Genomic DNA, 25,935 nt, shown 5'->3' with positions numbered 1-25,935 from the left:
ACAAATAAACTCTCTGTAAAATAGACGTCCTTACCCGTCGGCGTCTTCGATCTAACATTGTGCAATCACACAATAGTATACTAAATGTATCTCTTTATCAAACAAGTTAAGCAACATCGAGCGTGGTTAGTACTTGGATGGGTGACCGCTATATGTTGCTACATAATGCATACAAGTATACATTTTTTTTTTACCTTTTTCTTCTCTTACATTTTTCATTATTTAAGGAATGCTTTTGCATTTCAGTACTATTTTTTAACCTTTCTTTTAAAAACAAGTATAGAATAGCTGTTCATTTTTAGCCCCTCAGGGGTTGGGGAAATGCAGTAAGGTTAGGGTTAGGGTTAGGGTTTAGGGTTTAGGGGTAGGGGTAGGGTTAGGGTTAGGGGTTAGGGTTAGGGTTAGGGTTTAGGGTTTAGGGTTAGGGGTTAGGGGTTAGGGTTTAGGGTTTAAGGTTAGGGTTAGGGTTAGGGTTAGGGTTAAGGGTTAAGGGTTAGGGTTAGGGTTAGGGTTTAGGGTTAGGGTTAGGGTTAGGGTTAGGGTTTAGGGTTTAGGGTTAGGGTTTAGGGTTTAGGGTTTAGGGTTAGGGTTAGGGTTAGGGTTAGGGTTGGGGTTGGGGTTGGGTTAGGGTTAGGGTTAGGGTTAGGGTTAGGGTTAGGGTTAGGGTTATAGGAAGACCAAGCGCTTTGATTTTTTAGTTTGATTTTTTTCTAAAAATAGAAGTTAGGGTTAGGGTTAGGGTTAAGGGTTAGGGTTAGGGTTAGGGTTAGGGTTAGGGTTAGGGTTAGGGTTAGGGTTAGGGTTAGGGTTAGGGTTAGGGTTAGGGTTAGGGTTAGGGTTAAGGGTTAGGGTTAGGGTTAGGGTTATAGGAAGACCAAGCGCTTTGATTTTTTAGTTTGATTTTTTTCTAAAAATAGAATAGAAATTCCGAATCTAAAATTAGAAGATATGAATAGGAGCAATTGCATTATAGGATAATCACATGAATTTCGAAGTCATTGCATGGCGTTTGCAATATATAGATTGCTGTTTCAATTCGTGCTAATACAGGTTGTTTTGGATGAAAAAGATATTTTAGATATGTGACAAACAACACACAGTGGCAGTAATTTGTAGACATTTAAAATGTACATGTACTGGTATCGATAAATATTTATCCCAATTTAACGTGCTTTGGACATGCATAGTACGAATCGATAGTATCACTATGTTGAGCACTGTACATAATAATTGAATATGTTTTCATAAATCATGGCCCGAGTAGTACATATAGAATAGGTAATTGCACAAACATTTTAGAGATTATCCTCTATTTGACTGGCTTTGTCCAAATATCTAAAGATTTCTTAGTATAATAAGATAGATTCACAGTATGAAAATGCACAAGGAATAGGGTACAGGGTGTAAGGTATAGGGTACAGGGTGTAAGGTATAGGGTACAGGGTGTAGGGTACAGGGTATAAGGTACAGGGTGTAAGGTACAGGGTATAAGGTACAGGGTGTAAGGTACAGGGTGTAAGGTACAGGGTATAGGGTATAAGGCACCCTGTACCCTGCACCCTATACCCTATACCCTACACCCTGCACCCTATACCCTATACCCTACACCCTGCACCCTATACCCTATACCCTACACCCTATACCCTGCACCCTATACCCTGCACCCTATACCCTATACCCTACACCCTGCACCCTATACCCTATACCCTACACCCTATACCCTGCACCCTATACCCTGCACCCTATACCCTATACCCTGCACCCTATACCCTATACCCTGCACCCTACACCCTATACCCTATACCCTGCACCCTACACCCTATACCTTATACCATATACCCTATACCTTATACCCTATACCCTGCACCCTATACCCTGCACCCTATACCCTATACCCTATACCCTGCACCCTATACCCTATACCCTGCACCCTATACCCTATACCTTATACCCTATACCTTATACCCTATACCCTGCACCCTATACCCTATACCCTGCACCCTATACCCTGCACTTATGTAAAAGATATTGTACTATTTAATGATTTTCTTTTTTCTTGTCCTTTTAATACAAGCATATTAAAATAAACAAATAAACTCTCTGTAAAATAGACGTCCTTACCCGTCGGCGTCTTCGATCTAACATTGTGCAATCACACAATAGTATACTAAATGTATCTCTTTATCAAACAAGTTAAGCAACATCGAGCGTGGTTAGTACTTGGATGGGTGACCGCTATATGTTGCTACATAATGCATACAAGTATACATTTTTTTTTTACCTTTTTCTTCTCTTACATTTTTCATTATTTAAGGAATGCTTTTGCATTTCAGTACTATTTTTTAACCTTTCTTTTAAAAACAAGTATAGAATAGCTGTTCATTTTTAGCCCCTCAGGGGTTGGGGAAATGCAGTAAGGTTAGGGTTAGGGTTAGGGTTTAGGGTTTAGGGGTAGGGGTAGGGTTAGGGTTAGGGGTTAGGGTTAGGGTTAGGGTTTAGGGTTTAGGGTTAGGGGTTAGGGGTTAGGGTTTAGGGTTTAAGGTTAGGGTTAGGGTTAGGGTTAGGGTTAAGGGTTAAGGGTTAGGGTTAGGGTTAGGGTTTAGGGTTAGGGTTAGGGTTAGGGTTAGGGTTTAGGGTTTAGGGTTAGGGTTTAGGGTTTAGGGTTTAGGGTTAGGGTTAGGGTTAGGGTTAGGGTTGGGGTTGGGGTTGGGTTAGGGTTAGGGTTAGGGTTAGGGTTAGGGTTAGGGTTAGGGTTATAGGAAGACCAAGCGCTTTGATTTTTTAGTTTGATTTTTTTCTAAAAATAGAAGTTAGGGTTAGGGTTAGGGTTAGGGTTAAGGGTTAGGGTTAGGGTTAGGGTTAGGGTTAGGGTTAGGGTTAGGGTTAGGGTTAGGGTTAGGGTTAGGGTTAGGGTTAGGGTTAGGGTTAGGGTTAGGGTTAGGGTTAAGGGTTAGGGTTAGGGTTAGGGTTATAGGAAGACCAAGCGCTTTGATTTTTTAGTTTGATTTTTTTCTAAAAATAGAATAGAAATTCCGAATCTAAAATTAGAAGATATGAATAGGAGCAATTGCATTATAGGATAATCACATGAATTTCGAAGTCATTGCATGGCGTTTGCAATATATAGATTGCTGTTTCAATTCGTGCTAATACAGGTTGTTTTGGATGAAAAAGATATTTTAGATATGTGACAAACAACACACAGTGGCAGTAATTTGTAGACATTTAAAATGTACATGTACTGGTATCGATAAATATTTATCCCAATTTAACGTGCTTTGGACATGCATAGTACGAATCGATAGTATCACTATGTTGAGCACTGTACATAATAATTGAATATGTTTTCATAAATCATGGCCCGAGTAGTACATATAGAATAGGTAATTGCACAAACATTTTAGAGATTATCCTCTATTTGACTGGCTTTGTCCAAATATCTAAAGATTTCTTAGTATAATAAGATAGATTCACAGTATGAAAATGCACAAGGAATAGGGTACAGGGTGTAAGGTATAGGGTACAGGGTGTAAGGTATAGGGTACAGGGTGTAGGGTACAGGGTATAAGGTACAGGGTGTAAGGTACAGGGTATAAGGTACAGGGTGTAAGGTACAGGGTGTAAGGTACAGGGTATAGGGTATAAGGCACCCTGTACCCTGCACCCTATACCCTATACCCTACACCCTGCACCCTATACCCTATACCCTACACCCTGCACCCTATACCCTATACCCTACACCCTATACCCTGCACCCTATACCCTGCACCCTATACCCTATACCCTACACCCTGCACCCTATACCCTATACCCTACACCCTATACCCTGCACCCTATACCCTGCACCCTATACCCTATACCCTGCACCCTATACCCTATACCCTGCACCCTACACCCTATACCCTATACCCTGCACCCTACACCCTATACCTTATACCATATACCCTATACCTTATACCCTATACCCTGCACCCTATACCCTGCACCCTATACCCTATACCCTATACCCTGCACCCTATACCCTATACCCTGCACCCTATACCCTATACCTTATACCCTATACCTTATACCCTATACCCTGCACCCTATACCCTATACCCTGCACCCTATACCCTGCACTTATGTAAAAGATATTGTACTATTTAATGATTTTCTTTTTTCTTGTCCTTTTAATACAAGCATATTAAAATAAACAAATAAACTCTCTGTAAAATAGACGTCCTTACCCGTCGGCGTCTTCGATCTAACATTGTGCAATCACACAATAGTATACTAAATGTATCTCTTTATCAAACAAGTTAAGCAACATCGAGCGTGGTTAGTACTTGGATGGGTGACCGCTATATGTTGCTACATAATGCATACAAGTATACATTTTTTTTTTACCTTTTTCTTCTCTTACATTTTTCATTATTTAAGGAATGCTTTTGCATTTCAGTACTATTTTTTAACCTTTCTTTTAAAAACAAGTATAGAATAGCTGTTCATTTTTAGCCCCTCAGGGGTTGGGGAAATGCAGTAAGGTTAGGGTTAGGGTTAGGGTTTAGGGTTTAGGGGTAGGGGTAGGGTTAGGGTTAGGGGTTAGGGTTAGGGTTAGGGTTTAGGGTTTAGGGTTAGGGGTTAGGGGTTAGGGTTTAGGGTTTAAGGTTAGGGTTAGGGTTAGGGTTAGGGTTAAGGGTTAAGGGTTAGGGTTAGGGTTAGGGTTTAGGGTTAGGGTTAGGGTTAGGGTTAGGGTTTAGGGTTTAGGGTTAGGGTTTAGGGTTTAGGGTTTAGGGTTAGGGTTAGGGTTAGGGTTAGGGTTGGGGTTGGGGTTGGGTTAGGGTTAGGGTTAGGGTTAGGGTTAGGGTTAGGGTTAGGGTTATAGGAAGACCAAGCGCTTTGATTTTTTAGTTTGATTTTTTTCTAAAAATAGAAGTTAGGGTTAGGGTTAGGGTTAGGGTTAAGGGTTAGGGTTAGGGTTAGGGTTAGGGTTAGGGTTAGGGTTAGGGTTAGGGTTAGGGTTAGGGTTAGGGTTAGGGTTAGGGTTAGGGTTAGGGTTAGGGTTAGGGTTAGGGTTAAGGGTTAGGGTTAGGGTTAGGGTTATAGGAAGACCAAGCGCTTTGATTTTTTAGTTTGATTTTTTTCTAAAAATAGAATAGAAATTCCGAATCTAAAATTAGAAGATATGAATAGGAGCAATTGCATTATAGGATAATCACATGAATTTCGAAGTCATTGCATGGCGTTTGCAATATATAGATTGCTGTTTCAATTCGTGCTAATACAGGTTGTTTTGGATGAAAAAGATATTTTAGATATGTGACAAACAACACACAGTGGCAGTAATTTGTAGACATTTAAAATGTACATGTACTGGTATCGATAAATATTTATCCCAATTTAACGTGCTTTGGACATGCATAGTACGAATCGATAGTATCACTATGTTGAGCACTGTACATAATAATTGAATATGTTTTCATAAATCATGGCCCGAGTAGTACATATAGAATAGGTAATTGCACAAACATTTTAGAGATTATCCTCTATTTGACTGGCTTTGTCCAAATATCTAAAGATTTCTTAGTATAATAAGATAGATTCACAGTATGAAAATGCACAAGGAATAGGGTACAGGGTGTAAGGTATAGGGTACAGGGTGTAAGGTATAGGGTACAGGGTGTAGGGTACAGGGTATAAGGTACAGGGTGTAAGGTACAGGGTATAAGGTACAGGGTGTAAGGTACAGGGTGTAAGGTACAGGGTATAGGGTATAAGGCACCCTGTACCCTGCACCCTATACCCTATACCCTACACCCTGCACCCTATACCCTATACCCTACACCCTGCACCCTATACCCTATACCCTACACCCTATACCCTGCACCCTATACCCTGCACCCTATACCCTATACCCTACACCCTGCACCCTATACCCTATACCCTACACCCTATACCCTGCACCCTATACCCTGCACCCTATACCCTATACCCTGCACCCTATACCCTATACCCTGCACCCTACACCCTATACCCTATACCCTGCACCCTACACCCTATACCTTATACCATATACCCTATACCTTATACCCTATACCCTGCACCCTATACCCTGCACCCTATACCCTATACCCTATACCCTGCACCCTATACCCTATACCCTGCACCCTATACCCTATACCTTATACCCTATACCTTATACCCTATACCCTGCACCCTATACCCTATACCCTGCACCCTATACCCTGCACTTATGTAAAAGATATTGTACTATTTAATGATTTTCTTTTTTCTTGTCCTTTTAATACAAGCATATTAAAATAAACAAATAAACTCTCTGTAAAATAGACGTCCTTACCCGTCGGCGTCTTCGATCTAACATTGTGCAATCACACAATAGTATACTAAATGTATCTCTTTATCAAACAAGTTAAGCAACATCGAGCGTGGTTAGTACTTGGATGGGTGACCGCTATATGTTGCTACATAATGCATACAAGTATACATTTTTTTTTTACCTTTTTCTTCTCTTACATTTTTCATTATTTAAGGAATGCTTTTGCATTTCAGTACTATTTTTTAACCTTTCTTTTAAAAACAAGTATAGAATAGCTGTTCATTTTTAGCCCCTCAGGGGTTGGGGAAATGCAGTAAGGTTAGGGTTAGGGTTAGGGTTTAGGGTTTAGGGGTAGGGGTAGGGTTAGGGTTAGGGGTTAGGGTTAGGGTTAGGGTTTAGGGTTTAGGGTTAGGGGTTAGGGGTTAGGGTTTAGGGTTTAAGGTTAGGGTTAGGGTTAGGGTTAGGGTTAAGGGTTAAGGGTTAGGGTTAGGGTTAGGGTTTAGGGTTAGGGTTAGGGTTAGGGTTAGGGTTTAGGGTTTAGGGTTAGGGTTTAGGGTTTAGGGTTTAGGGTTAGGGTTAGGGTTAGGGTTAGGGTTGGGGTTGGGGTTGGGTTAGGGTTAGGGTTAGGGTTAGGGTTAGGGTTAGGGTTAGGGTTATAGGAAGACCAAGCGCTTTGATTTTTTAGTTTGATTTTTTTCTAAAAATAGAAGTTAGGGTTAGGGTTAGGGTTAGGGTTAAGGGTTAGGGTTAGGGTTAGGGTTAGGGTTAGGGTTAGGGTTAGGGTTAGGGTTAGGGTTAGGGTTAGGGTTAGGGTTAGGGTTAGGGTTAGGGTTAGGGTTAGGGTTAGGGTTAAGGGTTAGGGTTAGGGTTAGGGTTATAGGAAGACCAAGCGCTTTGATTTTTTAGTTTGATTTTTTTCTAAAAATAGAATAGAAATTCCGAATCTAAAATTAGAAGATATGAATAGGAGCAATTGCATTATAGGATAATCACATGAATTTCGAAGTCATTGCATGGCGTTTGCAATATATAGATTGCTGTTTCAATTCGTGCTAATACAGGTTGTTTTGGATGAAAAAGATATTTTAGATATGTGACAAACAACACACAGTGGCAGTAATTTGTAGACATTTAAAATGTACATGTACTGGTATCGATAAATATTTATCCCAATTTAACGTGCTTTGGACATGCATAGTACGAATCGATAGTATCACTATGTTGAGCACTGTACATAATAATTGAATATGTTTTCATAAATCATGGCCCGAGTAGTACATATAGAATAGGTAATTGCACAAACATTTTAGAGATTATCCTCTATTTGACTGGCTTTGTCCAAATATCTAAAGATTTCTTAGTATAATAAGATAGATTCACAGTATGAAAATGCACAAGGAATAGGGTACAGGGTGTAAGGTATAGGGTACAGGGTGTAAGGTATAGGGTACAGGGTGTAGGGTACAGGGTATAAGGTACAGGGTTAGGGTTAGGGTTAGGGTTAGGGTTAGGGTTAGGGTTAGGGTTAGGGTTAGGGTTAGGGTTAGGGTTAGGGTTAGGGTTAGGGTTAGGGTTAGGGTTAGGGTTAGGGTTAGGGTTAGGGTTAGGGTTAGGGTTAGGGTTAGGGTTTAGGGTTAGGGTTAGGGTTAGGGTTAGGGTTAGGGTTAGGGTTAGGGTTAGGGTTAGGGTTAGGGTTAGGGTTAGGGTTAGGGTTAGGGTTAGGGTTAGGGTTAGGGTTAGGGTTAGGGTTAGGGTTAGGGTTAGGGTTAGGGTTAGGGTTAGGGTTAGGGTTAGGGTTAGGGTTAGGGTTAGGGTTAGGGTTAGGGTTAGGGTTAGGGTTAGGGTTAGGGTTAGGGTTAGGGTTAGGGTTAGGGTTAGGGTTAGGGTTAGGGTTAGGGTTAGGGTTAGGGTTAGGGTTAGGGTTAGGGTTAGGGTTAGGGTTAGGGTTAGGGTTAGGGTTAGGGTTAGGGTTAGGGTTAGGGTTAGGGTTAGGGTTAGGGTTAGGGTTAGGGTTAGGGTTAGGGTTAGGGTTAGGGTTAGGGTTAGGGTTAGGGTTAGGGTTAGGGTTAGGGTTAGGGTTAGGGTTAGGGTTAGGGTTAGGGTTAGGGTTAGGGTTAGGGTTAGGGTTAGGGTTAGGGTTAGGGTTAGGGTTAGGGTTAGGGTTAGGGTTAGGGTTAGGGTTAGGGTTAGGGTTAGGGTTAGGGTTAGGGTTAGGGTTAGGGTTAGGGTTAGGGTTAGGGTTAGGGTTAGGGTTAGGGTTAGGGTTAGGGTTAGGGTTAGGGTTAGGGTTAGGGTTAGGGTTAGGGTTAGGGTTAGGGTTAGGGTTAGGGTTAGGGTTAGGGTTAGGGTTAGGGTTAGGGTTAGGGTTAGGGTTAGGGTTAGGGTTAGGGTTAGGGTTAGGGTTAGGGTTAGGGTTAGGGTTAGGGTTAGGGTTAGGGTTAGGGTTAGGGTTAGGGTTAGGGTTAGGGTTAGGGTTAGGGTTAGGGTTAGGGTTAGGGTTAGGGTTAGGGTTAGGGTTAGGGTTAGGGTTAGGGTTAGGGTTAGGGTTAGGGTTAGGGTTAGGGTTAGGGTTAGGGTTAGGGTTAGGGTTAGGGTTAGGGTTAGGGTTAGGGTTAGGGTTAGGGTTAGGGTTAGGGTTAGGGTTAGGGTTAGGGTTAGGGTTAGGGTTAGGGTTAGGGTTAGGGTTAGGGTTAGGGTTAGGGTTAGGGTTAGGGTTAGGGTTAGGGTTAGGGTTAGGGTTAGGGTTAGGGTTAGGGTTAGGGTTAGGGTTAGGGTTAGGGTTAGGGTTAGGGTTAGGGTTAGGGTTAGGGTTAGGGTTAGGGTTAGGGTTAGGGTTAGGGTTAGGGTTAGGGTTAGGGTTAGGGTTAGGGTTAGGGTTAGGGTTAGGGTTAGGGTTAGGGTTAGGGTTAGGGTTAGGGTTAGGGTTAGGGTTAGGGTTAGGGTTAGGGTTAGGGTTAGGGTTAGGGTTAGGGTTAGGGTTAGGGTTAGGGTTAGGGTTAGGGTTAGGGTTAGGGTTAGGGTTAGGGTTAGGGTTAGGGTTAGGGTTAGGGTTAGGGTTAGGGTTAGGGTTAGGGTTAGGGTTAGGGTTAGGGTTAGGGTTAGGGTTAGGGTTAGGGTTAGGGTTAGGGTTAGGGTTAGGGTTAGGGTTAGGGTTAGGGTTAGGGTTAGGGTTAGGGTTAGGGTTAGGGTTAGGGTTAGGGTTAGGGTTAGGGTTAGGGTTAGGGTTAGGGTTAGGGTTAGGGTTAGGGTTAGGGTTAGGGTTAGGGTTAGGGTTAGGGTTAGGGTTAGGGTTAGGGTTAGGGTTAGGGTTAGGGTTAGGGTTAGGGTTAGGGTTAGGGTTAGGGTTAGGGTTAGGGTTAGGGTTAGGGTTAGGGTTAGGGTTAGGGTTAGGGTTAGGGTTAGGGTTAGGGTTAGGGTTAGGGTTAGGGTTAGGGTTAGGGTTAGGGTTAGGGTTAGGGTTAGGGTTAGGGTTAGGGTTAGGGTTAGGGTTAGGGTTAGGGTTAGGGTTAGGGTTAGGGTTAGGGTTAGGGTTAGGGTTAGGGTTAGGGTTAGGGTTAGGGTTAGGGTTAGGGTTAGGGTTAGGGTTAGGGTTAGGGTTAGGGTTAGGGTTAGGGTTAGGGTTAGGGTTAGGGTTAGGGTTAGGGTTAGGGTTAGGGTTAGGGTTAGGGTTAGGGTTAGGGTTAGGGTTAGGGTTAGGGTTAGGGTTAGGGTTAGGGTTAGGGTTAGGGTTAGGGTTAGGGTTAGGGTTAGGGTTAGGGTTAGGGTTAGGGTTAGGGTTAGGGTTAGGGTTAGGGTTAGGGTTAGGGTTAGGGTTAGGGTTAGGGTTAGGGTTAGGGTTAGGGTTAGGGTTAGGGTTAGGGTTAGGGTTAGGGTTAGGGTTAGGGTTAGGGTTAGGGTTAGGGTTAGGGTTAGGGTTAGGGTTAGGGTTAGGGTTAGGGTTAGGGTTAGGGTTAGGGTTAGGGTTAGGGTTAGGGTTAGGGTTAGGGTTAGGGTTAGGGTTAGGGTTAGGGTTAGGGTTAGGGTTAGGGTTAGGGTTAGGGTTAGGGTTAGGGTTAGGGTTAGGGTTAGGGTTAGGGTTAGGGTTAGGGTTAGGGTTAGGGTTAGGGTTAGGGTTAGGGTTAGGGTTAGGGTTAGGGTTAGGGTTAGGGTTAGGGTTAGGGTTAGGGTTAGGGTTAGGGTTAGGGTTAGGGTTAGGGTTAGGGTTAGGGTTAGGGTTAGGGTTAGGGTTAGGGTTAGGGTTAGGGTTAGGGTTAGGGTTAGGGTTAGGGTTAGGGTTAGGGTTAGGGTTAGGGTTAGGGTTAGGGTTAGGGTTAGGGTTAGGGTTAGGGTTAGGGTTAGGGTTAGGGTTAGGGTTAGGGTTAGGGTTAGGGTTAGGGTTAGGGTTAGGGTTAGGGTTAGGGTTAGGGTTAGGGTTAGGGTTAGGGTTAGGGTTAGGGTTAGGGTTAGGGTTAGGGTTAGGGTTAGGGTTAGGGTTAGGGTTAGGGTTAGGGTTAGGGTTAGGGTTAGGGTTAGGGTTAGGGTTAGGGTTAGGGTTAGGGTTAGGGTTAGGGTTAGGGTTAGGGTTAGGGTTAGGGTTAGGGTTAGGGTTAGGGTTAGGGTTAGGGTTAGGGTTAGGGTTAGGGTTAGGGTTAGGGTTAGGGTTAGGGTTAGGGTTAGGGTTAGGGTTAGGGTTAGGGTTAGGGTTAGGGTTAGGGTTAGGGTTAGGGTTAGGGTTAGGGTTAGGGTTAGGGTTAGGGTTAGGGTTAGGGTTAGGGTTAGGGTTAGGGTTAGGGTTAGGGTTAGGGTTAGGGTTAGGGTTAGGGTTAGGGTTAGGGTTAGGGTTAGGGTTAGGGTTAGGGTTAGGGTTAGGGTTAGGGTTAGGGTTAGGGTTAGGGTTAGGGTTAGGGTTAGGGTTAGGGTTAGGGTTAGGGTTAGGGTTAGGGTTAGGGTTAGGGTTAGGGTTAGGGTTAGGGTTAGGGTTAGGGTTAGGGTTAGGGTTAGGGTTAGGGTTAGGGTTAGGGTTAGGGTTAGGGTTAGGGTTAGGGTTAGGGTTAGGGTTAGGGTTAGGGTTAGGGTTAGGGTTAGGGTTAGGGTTAGGGTTAGGGTTAGGGTTAGGGTTAGGGTTAGGGTTAGGGTTAGGGTTAGGGTTAGGGTTAGGGTTAGGGTTAGGGTTAGGGTTAGGGTTAGGGTTAGGGTTAGGGTTAGGGTTAGGGTTAGGGTTAGGGTTAGGGTTAGGGTTAGGGTTAGGGTTAGGGTTAGGGTTAGGGTTAGGGTTAGGGTTAGGGTTAGGGTTAGGGTTAGGGTTAGGGTTAGGGTTAGGGTTAGGGTTAGGGTTAGGGTTAGGGTTAGGGTTAGGGTTAGGGTTAGGGTTAGGGTTAGGGTTAGGGTTAGGGTTAGGGTTAGGGTTAGGGTTAGGGTTAGGGTTAGGGTTAGGGTTAGGGTTAGGGTTAGGGTTAGGGTTAGGGTTAGGGTTAGGGTTAGGGTTAGGGTTAGGGTTAGGGTTAGGGTTAGGGTTAGGGTTAGGGTTAGGGTTAGGGTTAGGGTTAGGGTTAGGGTTAGGGTTAGGGTTAGGGTTAGGGTTAGGGTTAGGGTTAGGGTTAGGGTTAGGGTTAGGGTTAGGGTTAGGGTTAGGGTTAGGGTTAGGGTTAGGGTTAGGGTTAGGGTTAGGGTTAGGGTTAGGGTTAGGGTTAGGGTTAGGGTTAGGGTTAGGGTTAGGGTTAGGGTTAGGGTTAGGGTTAGGGTTAGGGTTAGGGTTAGGGTTAGGGTTAGGGTTAGGGTTAGGGTTAGGGTTAGGGTTAGGGTTAGGGTTAGGGTTAGGGTTAGGGTTAGGGTTAGGGTTAGGGTTAGGGTTAGGGTTAGGGTTAGGGTTAGGGTTAGGGTTAGGGTTAGGGTTAGGGTTAGGGTTAGGGTTAGGGTTAGGGTTAGGGTTAGGGTTAGGGTTAGGGTTAGGGTTAGGGTTAGGGTTAGGGTTAGGGTTAGGGTTAGGGTTAGGGTTAGGGTTAGGGTTAGGGTTAGGGTTAGGGTTAGGGTTAGGGTTAGGGTTAGGGTTAGGGTTAGGGTTAGGGTTAGGGTTAGGGTTAGGGTTAGGGTTAGGGTTAGGGTTAGGGTTAGGGTTAGGGTTAGGGTTAGGGTTAGGGTTAGGGTTAGGGTTAGGGTTAGGGTTAGGGTTAGGGTTAGGGTTAGGGTTAGGGTTAGGGTTAGGGTTAGGGTTAGGGTTAGGGTTAGGGTTAGGGTTAGGGTTAGGGTTAGGGTTAGGGTTAGGGTTAGGGTTAGGGTTAGGGTTAGGGTTAGGGTTAGGGTTAGGGTTAGGGTTAGGGTTAGGGTTAGGGTTAGGGTTAGGGTTAGGGTTAGGGTTAGGGTTAGGGTTAGGGTTAGGGTTAGGGTTAGGGTTAGGGTTAGGGTTAGGGTTAGGGTTAGGGTTAGGGTTAGGGTTAGGGTTAGGGTTAGGGTTAGGGTTAGGGTTAGGGTTAGGGTTAGGGTTAGGGTTAGGGTTAGGGTTAGGGTTAGGGTTAGGGTTAGGGTTAGGGTTAGGGTTAGGGTTAGGGTTAGGGTTAGGGTTAGGGTTAGGGTTAGGGTTAGGGTTAGGGTTAGGGTTAGGGTTAGGGTTAGGGTTAGGGTTAGGGTTAGGGTTAGGGTTAGGGTTAGGGTTAGGGTTAGGGTTAGGGTTAGGGTTAGGGTTAGGGTTAGGGTTAGGGTTAGGGTTAGGGTTAGGGTTAGGGTTAGGGTTAGGGTTAGGGTTAGGGTTAGGGTTAGGGTTAGGGTTAGGGTTAGGGCTATGGTCCACCCCTCTAAAAGTGTTACTGGGGACCCGGTTATGGTCCTCAGTAACACTTTTGGGGACTTGAGCCAAAAAAAGTGTTACTGGGGACTTATAAAAGTGTTACTGGGGACTTTAAAAAAAAAAAAAGTGTTATTGGGGACTTAGTGGACTTAGTCATTTTTAAGGTCATTTTTGAGTGTTTGGATATTTTTTGACATGGTTACTAAGGTAACTTTTCCCAATAATCCCAACTTGGTTTCAGTGTTCTAAGTGGCTTATTTTCAGACTTATGGAAGGTATAAAGTTGAGAATTTGTGCTTTATTTTAGATATTCAAAAATCCGAGTTTTCGGGGTTTTTTGGGTATAGATTTATTCCTCTAAGTATTCTGAATAATAATATGTAATTTTTATAAAAATCGACCCAAAAAAGAATTTTTAAGATGAAAAAAACGTTAAGTCCCCAAAAGTGTCACTGCTAACCCTGGGGTTAGAAAATTTCGCAAATATGGATATTTCTTGCAGGGAAGACAGTTCTTTTGGGGTTTTAAGGTTAATATTGACTCAATAGCACACAATAAACAGATATCCATGAAAAAAAAAATTTTTGATACATTTCTGGGACTTATTTAGTCGAAAATTTCAAAATATTAAAAACTCCTATTTTTTCGGGGTTTTCGGGTATAAATCTATTCTTTGAAGTATTCTGAATGATATTAGGTAAATTTTTTTTTTAAATACTCAAAAATAAATCTTTAAGATGAAAAAAACCAAAAGTCCCCAAAACTGTTCTTTCTAACCCTGGGCTTAGAAAATTGGGCAAATATGGACATTTCTTGCAGGGAAGACAGTTCCTGTGGGTTATTAAGGTTCATATTGACTCAATATCACAAAATAAACTGATATGTAGCCCCACACAGATACTCAGATAGAGGTAGCCATATACAGGTATGAAGATATAGATAGCTATATACAGGTACTCTGATATAGATAGCCATATACACGTACCTAGATATAGATAGCCATATACAGGTACTCAGATATAGGTAGCCCTATAGAGGTACTCAGATATAGGTAGCCCTATACAGGTACTCAGATATAGGGAACCCTATACAGGAACTCAGATATAGGGAACCCTATACAGATACACAGATATAGTTAGCCTTATGCAGGTACTCAGATATATATAACCCTTTACTGGTACTCAGATATGGGTAGCCTTTACTGGTATTCAGATAAAGGTAGCCATATATAGGTACTCAGATATAGGTAGTCCTATACAGGTACCGAGATATAGGTAGTTATATACATGTACCCAGATATAGGTAGCCATATACAGGTACTCAGCTATAGGTAGCCATATACAGATACTCAGATATAGGTAGCCCTATACAGGTACCGAGATATAGGAAGTTATATACAGGTACCCAGATATAGGTAGCCATATACAGGTACTCAGCTATAGGTAGCCATATACAGATACTCAGATATAGGTAGCCCTATACAGGAACTCAGATATAGGTAGCCCATTACAGGTACTCAGATATAGGTAGCCATATACAGGTACTCAGCTATAGGTAGCCATATACAGATACTCAGCTATAGGTAGCCATATACAGGTACTTAGATATAGGTAGCCCATTACAGGTACTCAGATATAGGTAGCCATATACAGGTACTCAGCTATAGGTAGCCATATACAGGTACTCAGCTATAGGTAGCCATATACAGGTACTCAGCTATAGGTAGCCCTATACAGGTACTCAGATATAGGTAGCCCATTACAGGTACTCAGATATAGGCAGCCATATACAGGTACTCAGATATAGATAGCTATATACACGTACCCAAATATAGATAGCCATATACAGATACTCATATATAGATAGCTCTATACAGGTACTCAGAAATAGGTAACCCTATACAGGTACTTAAATATAGATATCTATATATACGTACCTAGATATAGATAGCCATATACAGGTACTCAGATATAGATTTTCGGTCTCAATTCCAGAGAAATAAAGGGTAAAGTGCTCGTCATTGTCAAATCGGAGAAAAGGAGACCCATTGATGGGCTACCATACTGTTACGAAAGGAGAGAAAATGTAAATTCTTAGAGAATTTATATTAATTCAATGTACTGATTATAAATCCTAATGACCTTCTTCATGCCGATGCGGATACAAGCTGTGCTGTCTTGTAAAGAAGCACTTAAGCTGAAAATGGCGAAGTCCAATGTGAAATCTGAAGATCTGCATTTCTATAGTCGCATTTAATGTTTTCGACAAACTATCTATGGCGACTAATGCGAATCAAGACTACTTTAATGTTTTCGGACTCAATTCCAGAGTAAAGTGCTCATCGCCTCCAAATCGGAGAAAAGGAGGTCCATTGATGGGCTACCAGACGGTTACGAAAAGAGAAAAAATAAAAATTCTTAGAGAATTTATATTAATTCAATGTATTGATTGTAAATCCTAAGGAGCTTTCTTCCTGCCCATGCACATACAAGGTGTGTTCTCTTGTAACAAGCACTTAAGCTGAAAATGGCCAAGTCCAATGTGAAATCTGAAGATCTGCATTTCTGTAGTCGCGATTAATATTTTCGACAAACTCCCTATGGCGACTAATGCGAATAAAGACTACTTTAATGTTTTCGGTCTCAATTCCAGAGAAATAAAGGGTAAAGTACTCGTCACTGCCAAATCGGAGAAGAGGAGGCCCATTGATGGGCTACCATATTATTACAAAAGGAGAGGAAATGTAAATTCTTAGAGAATTTATATTAATTCAATGTACTGATTCTAAATCTTAATGAACTTTCTTCCCGCCCATGCGCATACAAGCTGTGCTGTCTTGTAAAGAAGCACTTAAGCTGAAAATGGCTAAGTCCCAAATGACATTATTGCATTACAGATCCAATTTAGCCAAGAGACCCAGGTGTTCCAAACACGCTATTGTGGTCTACATAGTCTAAAGTACCTACAGTAGAAAAATTATTTCAGTATCTCTACTATAAATGCTAACCCCAGGGGGTAGACCAATTTGACTATTAAGTCCCGAGTGACACTTTTATTAAAATGACGTTCTATTAGTTGCGGTTATCTATTTCGACACACTACCTGTTGCGACTAATGCGAATAAAGACTACTTTAATGTTTTCGGTCTCAATTCCAGAGAAATAAAGGGTAAAGTACTCGTCACTGCCAAATCGGAGAAGAGGAGGCCCATTAATGGGCTACCATATTGTTACCAAAGGAGAGGAAATGTAAATTCTTAGAAAATTTATATTAATTCAATGTACTGATTCTAAATCTTAATGAGCTTTCTTCCCGCCCATGTGTATACAAGCTGTGTTCTCGTGTAAACAAGCACTTAAGCTGAAAATGGCCAAGTCCAATGTGAAATCTGAAGATCTGCATTTCCGTAGTCGCGACTAATATTTTCGACAAACTGCCTATGGCGACTAATGCGAATAAAGACTACTTTAATGTTTTCGGTCTCAATTCCAGAGAAATAAAGGGTAAAGTGCTCGTCACTGCCAAATCGGAGAGGAGGAGGCCCATTGATGGGCTACCATATTGTTACCAAAGGAGAGGAAATGTAAATTCTTAGAGAATTTATATTAATTCAATGTAATGATTCTAAATCCTAATGAACTTTCTTCCTCCCCATGCGCATACAAGCTGTGCTGTCTTGTAAAGAAGCACTTAAGCTGAAAATGGCCAAGTCCAATGTGAAATCTGAAGATCTGCATTTCCGTAGTCGCGACTAATATTTTCGACAAACTCCCTATCGCGACTAATGCGAATAAAGACTACTTTAATGTTTTCGGTCTCAATTCCAGAGAAATAAAGAGTAAAGTGCTCGTTGCTGCCAAATCGGAGAAGAGGAGTCCATTGATGGGCTACCAGACGGTTACGAAAACAGAAAAAATAAAAATTCTTAGAGAATTTATATTAATTCAATGTAATGATTCTAAATCCTAATGAACTTTCTTCCTCCCCATGCGCATACAAGCTGTGCTGTCTTGTAAAGAAGCACTTAAGCTGAAAATGGCTAAGTCCCAAATGACATTACTGCATTACAGATCCAATTTAGCCAAGAGACCCAGGTGTTCCAAACACGCTATTGTGGTCTACATAGTCTAAAGTACCTACAGTAGAAAAATTATTTCAGTATCTCTACTATAAATGCTAACCCCAGGGGGTAGACCAATTTGACTATTAAGTCCCGAGTGACACTTTTATTAAAATGACGTTCTATTAGTTGCGGTTATCTATTTCGACACACTACCTGTTGCGACTAATGCGAATAAAGACTACTTTAATGTTTTCGGTCTCAATTCCAGAGAAATAAAGGGTAAAGTACTCGTCACTGCCAAATCGGAGAAGAGGAGGCCCATTAATGGGCTACCATATTGTTACCAAAGGAGAGGAAATGTAAATTCTTAGAAAATTGATATTATTTCAATGTAATGATTCTAAATCTTAATGAGCTTTCTTCCCGCCCATGCGCATACAAGCTGTGCTCTCGTGTAAACAAGCGCTTAAGCTGAAAATGGCCAAGTCCAATGTGAAATCTGAAGATCTGCATTTCCGTAGTCGCGACTAATATTTTCGACAAACTCCCTATGGCGACTAATGCGAATAAAGACTACTTTAATGTTTTCGGTCTCAATTCCAGAGAAATAAAGAGTAAAGTGCTCGTCACTCCCAAATCGGAGAGAAGGAGGTCCCTTGATGGGCTACCAGACGGTTACGAAAAGAGAGAAAATAAAAATTCTTAGAGAATTTATATTAATTCAATGTACTGATTCTAAATCCTAATGAGCTTTCTTCTTGCCCATGCACATACAAGCTGTGTTCTCTTGTAAGAAGCACTTAATTTGAAAATGGCTAAGTCCAATGTGAAATCTGAAGATCTGCATTTCCGTAGTCGCGATTAATGTTTTCGACAAACTCCCTATGGCGACTAATGCGAATAAAGACTACTTTAATGTTTTCGGTCTCAATTCCAGAGAAATAAAGGGTAAAGTGCTCGTCACTGCCAAATCGGAGAGGAGGAGGCCCATTGATGGGCTACCATATTGTTACCAAAGGAGAGGAAATGTAAATTCTTGGAGAATTTATATTAATTCAATGTACTGATTCTAAATCTTAATGATCTTTCTTCCCGCCCATGCGCATACAAGCTGTGCTCTCGTGTAAACAAGCGCTTAAGCTGAAAATGGCCAAGTCCAATGTGAAATCTGAAGATCTGCATTTCCGTAGTCGCGACTAATATTTTCTACAAACTCCCTATGGCGACTAATGCGAATAAAGACTACTTTAATGTTTTCGGTCTCAATTCCAGAGAAATAAAGAGTAAAGTGCTCGTTGCTGCCAAATCGGAGAGAAGGAGGTCCCTTGATGGGCTACAAGACGGTTACGAAAAGAGAGAAAATAAAAATTCTTAGAGAATTTATATTAATTCAATGTACTGATTCTAAATCCTAATGAGCTTTCTTCTTGCCCATGCGCATACAAGCTGTGTTCTCTTGTAAGAAGCACTTAATTTGAAAATGGCGAAGTCCAATGTGAAATCTGAAGATCTGCATTTCTGTAGTCGCGATTAATTTTTTCGACAAACTCCCTATGGCGACTAATGCGAATAAAGACTACTTTAATGTTTTCGGTCTCAATTCCAGAGAAATAAAGAGTAAAGTGCTCATTGCTGCCAAATCGGAGAAGAGGAGTCCATTGATGGGCTACCAGACGGTTACGAAAAGAGAGAAAATAAAAATTCTTAGAGAATTTATATTAATTCAATGTAACGATTCTAAATCCTAATGAACTTTCTTCCTCCCCATGCGCATACAAGCTGTGCTGTCTTGTAAAGAAGCACTTAAGCTGAAAATGGCCAAGTCCCGAATGACATTATTGCATTACAGATCCAATTTAGCCAAGAGACCCAGGTGTTCCAAACACGCTATTGTGGTCTACATAGTCTAAAGTACCTACAGTAGAAAAATTATTTCAGTATCTCTACTATAAATGCTAACCCCAGGGGGTAGACCAATTTGACTATTAAGTCCCGAGTGACACTTTTATTAAAATGACGTTCTATTAGTTGCGGTTATCTATTTCGACACACTACCTATTGCGACTAATGCGAATAAAGACTACTTTAATGTTTTCGGTCTCAATTCCAGAGAAATAAAGGGTAAAGTACTCGTCACTGCCAAATCGGAGAAGAGGAGGCCCATTAATGGGCTACCATATTGTTACCAAAGGAGAGGAAATGTAAATTCTTAGAAAATTGATATTAATTCAATGTACTGATTCTAAATCTTAATGAGCTTTCTTCCCGCCCATGCGCATACAAGCTGTGCTCTCGTGTAAACAAGCACTTAAGCTGAAAATGGCCAAGTCCAATGTGAAATCTGAAGATCTGCATTTCCGTAGTCGCGACTAATATTTTCTACAAACTCCCTATGGCGACTAATGCGAATAAAGACTACTTTAATGTTTTCGGTCTCAATTCCAGAGAAATAAAGGGTAAAGTGCTCGTCACTCCCAAATCGGAGAGAAGGAGGTCCATTGATGGGCTACCAGACGGTTACGAAAAGAGAGAAAATAAAAATTCTTAGAGAATTTATATTAATTCAATGTACTGATTCTAAATCCTAATGAGCTTTCTTCTTGCCCATGCGCATACAAGCTGTGTTCTCTTGTAAGAAGCACTTAATTTGAAAATGGCTAAGTCCAATGTGAAATCTGAAGATCTGCATTTCTGTAGTCGCGATTAATTTTTTCGACAAACTCCCTATGGCGACTAATGCGAATAAAGACTACTTTAATGTTTTCGGTCTCAATTCCAGAGAAATAAAGAGTAAAGTGCTCGTCACTCCCAAATCGGAGAGAAGGAGCTCCCTTGATGGGCTACCAGATGGTTACGAAAAGAGAGAAAATAAAAATTCTTAGAGAATTTATATTAATTCAATGTACTGATTCTAAATCTTAATGAGATTTCTTCTTGCTCATGCGCATACAAGCTGTGTTCTCTTGTAACAAGCACTTAATTTGAAAATGGCAAAGTCCAATGTGAAATCTAAAGATCTGCATTTCTGTAGTCGCGATTAATTTTTTCGACAAACTCCCTATGGCGACTAATGCGAATAAAGACTACTTTAATGTTTTCGGTCTCAATTCCAGAGAAATAAAGAGTAAAGTGCTCGTCACTCCCAAATCGGAGAGAAGGAGGTCCATTGATGGGCTACCAGACGGCTACGAAAAGAGAAAAAATAAAAATTCTTAGAGAATTTATATTAATTCAATGTAATGATTCTAAATCCTAATGAACTTTCTTCCTCCCCATGCGCATACAAGCTGTGCTGTCTTGTAAAGAAGCACTTAAGCTGAAAATGGCTAAGTCCCGAATGACATTACTGCATTACAGATCCAATTTAGCCAAGAGACCCAGGTGTTCCAAACACGTTATTGTGGTCTACATAGTCTAAAGTACCTACAGTAGAAAAATTATTTCAGTATCTCTACTATAAATGCTAACCCCAGGGGGTAGACCAATTTGACTATTAAGTCCCGAGTGACACTTTTATTAAAATGACGTTCTATTAGTTGCGGTTATCTATTTCGACACACTACCTGTTGCGACTAATGCGAATAAAGACTACTTTAATGTTTTCGGTCTCAATTCCAGAGAAATAAAGGGTAAAGTGCTCGTCACTCCCAAATCGGAGAGAAGGAGGTCCCTTGATGGGCTACCAGACGGTTACGAAAAGAGAGAAAATAAAAATTCTTAGAGAATTTATATTAATTCAATGTACTGATTCTAAATCCTAATGAGCTTTCTTCTTGCCCATGCGCATACAAGCTGTGTTCTCTTGTAACAAGCACTTAAGCTGAAAATGGCTAAGTCCAATGTGAAATCTGAAGATCTGCATTTCTGTAGTCGCGATTAATTTTTTCGACAAACTCCCTATGGCGACTAATTCGAATAAAGACTACTTTAATGTTTTCAGTCTCAATTCCAGAGAAATAAAGAGTAAAGTGCTCGTCACTCCCATATCGGAGAGAAGGAGGTCCATTGATGGGCTACCAGACGGTTACGAAAAGAGAGAAAATAAAAATTCTTAGAGAATTTATATTAATTCAATGTACTGATTCTAAATCCTAATGAGCTTTCTTCTTGCCCATGCGCATACAAGCTGTGTTCTCTTGTAACAAGCACTTAAGCTGAAAATGGCTAAGTCCAATGTCAAATCTGAAGATCTGCATTTCTGTAGTCGCGATTAATTTTTTTGACAAACTCCCTATGGCGACTAATGCGAATAAGGACTGCTTTAGGGTTTTCAGTCTAAATTCGTTGAAATTATGAAGAGATGTACTCGTAAAATCCAAAAAGCAGATTTCGTCAATGTGACTATTTGAAATCTGAAAATCTTCATTTCTGTAGTCGCGATTAATTTTTTCGACAAACTACATATTGCGACTAATGCAAATAAAGACTAGTTTAGGGTTTTCAGTCTGAATTTTTCAAAATTAGGAAAAGAAGTACTCGTAAAATCCAAAAAGCAGATTTCGTCAATGTGACTATCTGAAATCTGAAGATCTGCATTTCTGTAGTCGCGATTAATTTTTTCGACAAACTCCCTATGGCAACTAATGCGAATAAAGACTACTTTAATGTTTTCGGTCTCAATTCCAGAGAAATAAAGAGTAAAGTGCTCGTCACTCCCAAATCGGAGAGAAGGAGGTCCCTTGATGGGCTACCAGACGGTTACGAAAAGAGAGAAAACAAAAATTCTTAGAGAATTTATATTAATTCAATGTACTGATTCTAAATCCTAATGAGCTTTCTTCTTGCCCATGCGCATACAAGCTGTGTTCTCTTGTAACAAGCACTTAATTTGAAAATGGCAAAGTCCAATGTGAAATCTGAAGATCTGCATTTCTGTAGTCGCGATTAATTTTTTCGACAAACTCCCTATGGCGACTAATGCGAATAAAGACTACTTTAATGTTTTCGGTCTCAATTCCAGAGAAATAAAGAGTAAAGTGCTCGTCACTCCCAAATCGGAGAGAAGGAGGTCCCTTGATGGGCTACCAGACGGTTACGAAAAGAGAGAAAATAAAAATTCTTAGAGAATTTATATTAATTCAATGTACTGATTCTAAATCTTAATGAGATTTCTTCTTGCCCATGCGCATACAAGCTGTGTTCTCTTGTAACAAGCACTTAATTTGAAAATGGCAAAGTCCAATGTGAAATCTAAAGATCTGCATTTCTGTAGTCGCGATTAATTTTTTCGACAAACTCCCTATGGCGACTAATGCGAATAAAGACTACTTTAATGTTTTCGGTCTCAATTCCAGAGAAATAAAGAGTAAAGTGCTCGTCACTCCCAAATCGGAGAGAAGGAGGTCCATTGATGGGCTACCAGACGGCTACGAAAAGAGAAAAAATAAAAAGTCTTAGAGAATTTATATTAATTCAATGTACTGATTCTAAATCCTAATGAGCTTTCTTCTTGCCCATGCGCATACAAGCTGTGTTCTCTTGTAAAGAAGCACTTAAGCTGAAAATGGCTAAGTCCCGAATGACATTAAGGCATTACAGATCCAATTTAGCCAAGAGACCCAGGTGTTCCAAGCACACTATTGTGGTCTACATAGTCTAAAGTACCTACAGTAGAAAAATTATTTCAGTATCTCTACTATAAATGCTAACCCCAGGGGGTGGACCAATTTGACTATTAAGTCCCGAGTGACACTTTTATTAAAATGACGTTCTATTAGTTGCGGTTATCTATTTCGACACACTACCTGTTGCGACTAATGCGAATAAAGACTACTTTAATGTTTTCGGTCTCAATTCCAGAGAAATAAAGGGTAAAGTACTCGTCACTGCCAAATCGGAGAGGAGGAGACCCATTGATGGGCTACCATATTGTTACGAAAGGAGAGGAAATGTAAATTCTTAGAGAATTTATATTAATTCAATGTACCGATTCTAAATCTTAATGAGCTTTCTTCCCGCCCATGCGCATACAAGCTGTGCTCTCGTGTAAACAAGCACTTCGGCTGAAAATGGCCAAGTCCAATGTGAAATCTGAAGATCTGCATTTCCGTAGTCGCGACTAATATTTTCGACAAACTCCCTATGGCGACTAATGCGAATAAAGACTACTTTAATGTTTTCGGTCTCAATTCCAGAGAAATAAAGGGTAAAGTGTTCGTCACTGCCAAATCGGAGAGGAGGAGGCCCATTGATGGGCTACCATATTGTTACCAAAGGAGAGGAAATGTAAATTCTTAGAGAATTTATATTAATTCAATGTACTGATTCTAAATCCTAATGAGCTTTTTTCCTGCCCATGCGCATACAAGCTGTGTTCTCTTGTAACAAGCACTTAAGCTGGAAATGGCTAAGTCCCAAATGAAATTACTGCATTACAGATCCAATTTAGCCAAGAGACCCAGGTGTTCCAAACACACTATTGTGGTCTACATAGTCTAAAGTACCTACAGTAGAAAAATTATTTCAGTATCTCTACTATAAATGCTAACCCCAGGGGGTGGACCAATTTGACTATTAAGTCCCGAGTGACACTTTTATTAAAATGACTTTCTATTAGTTGCGGTTATCTATTTCGACACACTACCTGTTGCGACTAATGCGAATAAAGACTACTTTAATGTTTTCGGTCTCAATTCCAGAGAAATAAAGAGTAAAGTGCTCGTCACTTCCAAATCGGAAAGAAGGAGGTCCCTTGATGGGCTACCAGACGGTTACGAAAAGAGAGAAAATAAAAATTCTTAGAGAATTTATATTAATTCAATGTACTGATTCTAAATCCTAATGAGCTTTCTTCTTGCCCATGCGCATACAAGCTGTGTTCTCTTGTAACAAGCACTAAAGCTGAAAATGGCTAAGTCCAATGTGAAATCTGAAGATCTGCATTTCTGTAGTCGCGATTAATTTTTTCGACAAACTCCCTATGGCGACTAATGCGAATAAGGACTGCTTTAGGGTTTTCAGTCTAAATTCGTTGAAATTATGAAGAGATGTACTCGTAAAATCCAAAAAGCAGATTTCGTCAATGTGACTATTCGAAATCTGAAAATCTTCATTTCTGTAGTCGCGATTAATTTTTTCGACAAACTACATATTGCGACTAATGCAAATAAAGACTAGTTTAGGGTTTTCAGTCTGAATTTTTCAAAATTAGGAAAAGAAGTACTGGTAAAATCCAAAAAGCAGATTTCGTCAATGTGACTATCTGAAATCTGAAGATCTGCATTTCTGTAGTCGCGATTAATTTTTTCGACAAACTCCCTATGGCAACTAATGCGAATAAAGACTACTTTAATGTTTTCGGTCTCAATTCCAGAGAAATAAAGAGTAAAGTGCTCGTCACTCCCAAATCGGAGAGAAGGAGGCCCATTGATGGGCTACCATATTGTTACGAAAGGAGAGAAAATGTAAATTCTTAAAAAATTTATATTAATTCAATGTACTGATTCTAAATCCTAATGAGCTTTCTTCTTGCCCATGCGCATATAAGCTGTGTTCTCTTGTAACAAGCACTTAAGCTGAAAATGGCTAAGTCCAATGTGAAATCTGAAGATCTGCATTTCTGTAGTCGCGATTAATTTTTTCGACAAACTCCCTATGGCAACTAATGCGAATAAAGACTACTTTAATGTTTTCGGTCTCAATTCCAGAGAAATAAAGAGTAAAGTGCTCGTCGCTTCCAAATCGGAAAGAAGGAGGTCCCTTGATGGGCTACCAGACGGTTACGAAAAGAGAGAAAATAAAAAGTCTTAGAGAATTTATATTAATTCAATGTACTGATTCTAAATCCTAATGAGCTTTCTTCTTGCCCATGCGCATACAAGCTGTGTTCTCTTGTAACAAGCACTAAAGCTGAAAATGGCTAAGTCCAATGTGAAATCTGAAGATCTGCATTTCTGTAGTCGCGATTAATTTTTTCGACAAACTCCCTATGGCGACTAATGCGAATAAGGACTGCTTTAGGGTTTTCAGTCTAAATTCGTTGAAATTATGAAGAGATGTACTCGTAAAATCCAAAAAGCAAATTTCGTCAATGTGACTATTCGAAATCTGAAAATCTTCATTTCTGTAGTCGCGATTAATTTTTTCGACAAACTACATATTGCGACTAATACAAATAAAGACTAGTTTAGGGTTTTCAGTCTGAATTTTTCAAAATTAGGAAAAGAAGTACTCGTAAAATCCAAAAAGCAGATTTCGTCAATGTGACTATCTGAAATCTGAAGATCTGCATTTCTGTAGTCGCGATGAATTTTTTCGACAAACTCCCTATGGCAACTAATGCGAATAAAGACTACTTTAATGTTTTCGGTCTCAATTCCAGAGAAATAAAGAGTAAAGTGCTCGTCACTCCCAAATCGGAGAGAAGGAGGTCCCTTGATGGGCTACTAGACGGTTACGAAAAGAGAGAAAATAAAAAGTCTTAGAGAATTTATATTAATTCAATGTACTGATTCTAAATCCTAATGAGCTTTCTTCTTGCCCATGCGCATACAAGCTGTGTTCTCTTGTAACAAGCACTTAAGCTGAAAATGGCTAAGTCCAATGTGAAATCTGAAGATCTGCATTTCTGTAGTCGCGATTAATTTTTTCGACAAACTCCCTATGGCAACTAATGCGAATAAAGACTACTTTAATGTTTTCGGTCTCAATTCCAGAGAAATAAAGAGTAAAGTGCTCGTCACTCCCAAATCGGAGAGAAGGAGGTCCCTTGATGGGCTACCAGACGGTTACGAAAAGAGAGAAAACAAAAATTCTTAGAGAATTTATATTAATTCAATGTACTGATTCTAAATCCTA

The sequence above is a fragment of the Ostrea edulis genome, chromosome 2 (assembly GCF_947568905.1).
Source record: "Ostrea edulis chromosome 2, xbOstEdul1.1, whole genome shotgun sequence".
In the NCBI taxonomy this organism is placed as follows: domain Eukaryota; kingdom Metazoa; phylum Mollusca; class Bivalvia; order Ostreida; family Ostreidae; genus Ostrea; species Ostrea edulis.
Note: the sequence above shows the minus strand (reverse complement) of the source record.